The 4544-nt window shown below is 39.1% G+C and overlaps 1 pseudogene; it reads right to left on the reverse strand.

Moving 5' to 3' along the window:
• LOC119266382 overlaps window positions 1–3353 on the reverse strand; it is a 7478-nt pseudogene extending 4125 nt beyond the window's left edge.
• Between the last annotated feature and the right edge of the window lie 1191 nt (window positions 3354–4544).

The raw sequence follows: 4544 nt of genomic DNA on the forward strand, positions 1-4544 counted from the left end.
ATTATAAATCATGAAAAAATTATGATAAAAAATCAGGCAATGATACTGAATAAAGTAATATGTTCACTGAAGAAAATTGCATAATGCTCTCTTTGATTCCAGGATGGTAAGTAGTTTTCAATCCACATGGACTCTTGGTTCCAAAAAGCATTTACTAGGTTACATTGCAAACAGTGGGTTCTTGTTATCATAATCACTAGGTCAATACACAATAAAAATGTTACCAGCTCATGCAGGAGATCAGGCTGTTCTTCAAACAGTCTTGGCAAGTTCCTTCTCATAGCATCTTCTAGCTTCACTGCATTTTCACCAGGAACACCATACCATACTTTTTGTTCACCAAAATGCATGTAATTCAGAGAATAAAGGAAATGATCTTCCACATGCTACAGCAACATAAAGAACAAGGATATATGAGAACGTGGACCCTAATCAACGTGTCACAGTCATGTATATGGACAGACCCAGTGCATAGAAGCTCCCACACAAGGTGGGGTCTGGGGAGGGATTATAGGAACCTAGTCTTACCCCTGCAAAGTGCAATGCAGAGAGGCTGGTTCGAACCCAGGACCTCTTGGCACAAGTGGGGAGGACTTCACCACTTATATATTTAAAATTATTAGTCTCAAGATAACCCAACAAAAGGGTTGCATGGCACAGAAGATTTGAAGCACTCAGCTACTAGCATCTTTCAACCACCTACAAAAATACTGCAATATATTCCCTCTGTACACAAATGTAAGATGTTTTAGCAGTTTAATTTAAACTGCAAAAACGTCCTACATTTGTTTACAGAGGGAGTACTTAGCAAGGTTCAAGCCAATTTGCGTGCGCACATGATTTAGGAGCATTATACTATTATTATCCACATTTCATGAGATGGATGAGAAATAGAAGAATGAAAAATCTTACCCAGCAAAATGATGAGAAACACATCCCAACATAAAGCCAAGGGACCACAACACCAGATATATCCTCAGTTTCAAATGAAAGAACAGATCTAGGTTGTCGTCGCAGATTATTCAAGTTCCAGCAAGATAAACCATATGGATCTTGCTTATTTGCATCTGATAGAGATGATTTAGAGAATCCACTACTAAATATTGCAGTGTCCAGATCAGCACCATAATCCACCTACGCAAAGATAGTTTGATGTCAATCAGTAAAAACTTAAATCCTAATAAGAGCATAATCTACACATAAGCAACCAGGGTACCTCAACTTCATCATCAGGGCATACAACTATCCGCCAATATTCTCCCTCAATTTCCTCAACTGATGGTCGCCACATTTCTTTGTGCTGTTTAATTTCAAAAAGAGAAATTTCATCACTTCCCTTCATTCCAAAATATTGCTCCTTGAACATATCAGCGTATTTCTGGAACTCCTCTAGTGTGAAATCTGAGCCAGACTGAAAGCCAAACTTCTCATCCTGGTCTGCAGAGTCAGCGCTACGTCGCTTCTGAGACATCCCAAACCTCAGTTTCTTTCTTCTCTTTCTTTTCTTCTGAACTCGAGGTTGTGTTTCTTTTTTTGGGGGTTCCCGATTTTGAAGCTTGTCAACTTGTTGAACTCGGGTGTTGAACTCTGTACATTTCCAAAAGCTCTTCTCCTTTAGAGGACATGGTGGTCTCCAAGAAGATGGTGGAACAATACGACAAATTCCATATTTTTCTACTTGAGGACGAATGCTAGTAATGTACCCAATTGCATCTTTGAATTCCTGATGTAAAAGAGTTATACACTGTCAATCCACATAACATAGTTCTGCTAGTGAAGAGAATAGTCCACAAACCTCCTCAGTTGGGGTAAATACAGGAGCATCATCAATTTCAGGTCTGTTCGATTCATCTGGATGCCACTTTCCATATGTCTGCCCATAATAAATTAAAGAAATGAGACAAACAAGTTAGGCACATGATAATCACATAAACTATAAGCGATGGAAAATGATAAATTTGTTCTGATCAAGTTGAAACTTTTGAAGAGCGTACAGTTGTTGTTCCGCCACCCTGAGAAATAGTAGTCATAACAAGATCAACTTCTAGATTAAAATTTCACTTAATTGGAAAGCACTACAGGGCTAATGTTCTCATAGTAGGCAGGAATTTAGACCGAGTTCAGCATACTAATGTATTGTATAATCTCCTTATGAATTTAACCCATGGATTGTGTCATTGATTGGTGAATTGGTAAAATTATTTCATAGTTCGAGTTCTCTATGTTTGCATAACTTAGCAATGGAATTGCTGATTCGATTGCATAGGAGAAGTACCCAATCGGAACAAGACTCACAAATTGTATTCCTACAAGTCAAAACGAATTTAAGTAGGTCAGATCCACCTAGATTGTTCAAAATTTTGCGCCACAATTATACAATCAACATGATCTTTTTTTTTGAATATTTACTGCAGGGTAAAAACCCCACAGCCCTTTATTGCATCAAACAAAGAACAAACTGTACAGAGGAAGTTTAAAGGTACAAGCCTAACCTAAGAAGGATAGAAAACTTACAATTATTACAAATCATTATTACAAAGAAACTAGATCAATCCTAGGGGAAACTAGATCTTTTTCTCGGAATTCTAGAACACGAAGAAATCATTATTACAAAGAAACACATAATCATCAATCAGGCAATATCCAAATCGAAGACCAATTCCACCAACCCGCGATCGCAAAATACGTGACCCCCCTCCCCCACTCCCATCTCCTTCCTTGCATGCGTTCATCAATTCAACTAATATTTTCCAATCCACAACCGGACCCAAGAACCAGCATGGAACACACGCCCTCCACAAATCGCATCTCACTGCTGCATATATTCCATTGCCCTAGAATTGAGTCATGACCTATACATTGAAATCCATACGAGCAAACGGGAAACAATTCATAGTATACGCATAACAGATATTATATCCCTCATCAATCAAACAAAACCGCTACTGCTTCCGAACCAAACAAACCAACAGGAACAATTCTCGACGTACACAACCGCTGATCAATAACAGTTCTTCAATCAATCAATAGGAACAAAGAAAACAACCCGTACATGGTATTAAAAAAAAAAGCACACGGCCTGATCTACTAGCATGTAATATCTTCGAGACCCGTACCTGCGGCGGCGCGGCCGTGGAAGCCGGCTCCGGCGAGGCCGTTCTGCCTCGCATTCTCCTTTTCTTGCCGCGGAGCGAGGGCAAACGGGGGCCGCCGCCCTCCTCCTCCCTGGGGGAGGCGGAGGAGGAAACCATGGGCGCGGCGGGCGAGATGCGTTGGTGGTCAGAAGAAGCTATCGCGGAAAGGGAAGTCCTCAGACCCCGCGTCGCGATTTGGTTTTACCGGGAGGTGACGACCCCCGCACGTGCTCTACAGCCGGGGTCCCCGAGTTAGGGTCGCGCTCGGGGTGGCGGGGTAGGGCGCCGCTGTATTCTACTACTCGTTCAGCCTGAGTAACGTGTTTTAGAAGGACAACCCTGCAGTAGCCGACTGGCTAGGGTTTGCTACTTACGGGTTACTCGAAAATCTGACCATGATAAGTGTCACACCATGGCACGAAGCAATTTCATTCTGACATTTTTTTATGACAAATCTAGTTACGTGAGAATGACAACTTAGTTGCGAAGCATGGTATTTTTTATTTGGATGGTAAGTTTCAGCTTTTTTGAGGCTTTTATTTTTTTCAAATGGCAATGTTAGTTGTAAAAACATCAAAGTGGGATTACTCCATGCCACATGTGCGACACTTATAATTTGAGTTATTTAATAGTTCAACATAGATTTTTTTCTTTGATTGGTTTGAGGTTGAGATATGTTGTGGGAAGGGAATACATAGGCAAAGATATACGGAAGCACACCATCGCATATTTCATTACAAAGCAAACGCTAATTTCTTCATCCATTGAAATACCCGTCGGCGCGACACAGGGGCCCATAAGAAATTTGTATCAGGTTCATATTAGTCATGAAATAATTAATCATTGATCAAGGGGATTTAATTGATTTACGCATGACCTCAAATCATTTAATTTTGGGCTATCCTAAAGGGGATTTAGTAGCCCAGTATCCTGCTTTATTTTCGTCGGTCTATTTTCACCTCATCTCCCACTACCTCCTCTTACTGGTTTATTTTCGTCTCATCTTCCACCACCCCTCTCACTGGCTTATTTTCTCCATTTCATTTAAAAACCAAATCTTATTAAAGGGAAAGATCTTGTTTCATGCTTGCTTTGGCATGTGCTGATTCAATTTAATTACTTAAATAATAGATAATTAAAAATTCAAAAATTATACCATATATATGAGATCACCTCCCTAAAAGACAGACATAAAATTTTTCTCAATAACCTTTCAAAACAAAATCAAAATCAGATATTGCTTAATGTGCTACCATTTATTAAATAACAAGCACAACTTTACTAGTAAAATAAAAAACATATCTTTTTTACTACATTACCAAATCACATATCTCTATCTCTACCTAATAATTAATTTATATATATATATATATATATATATATATATATATATAAAGCAAATAGTGTTTC

The sequence above is a fragment of the Triticum dicoccoides genome, chromosome 1A (assembly GCF_002162155.2).
Source record: "Triticum dicoccoides isolate Atlit2015 ecotype Zavitan chromosome 1A, WEW_v2.0, whole genome shotgun sequence".
In the NCBI taxonomy this organism is placed as follows: Eukaryota; Viridiplantae; Streptophyta; class Magnoliopsida; order Poales; family Poaceae; genus Triticum; species Triticum dicoccoides.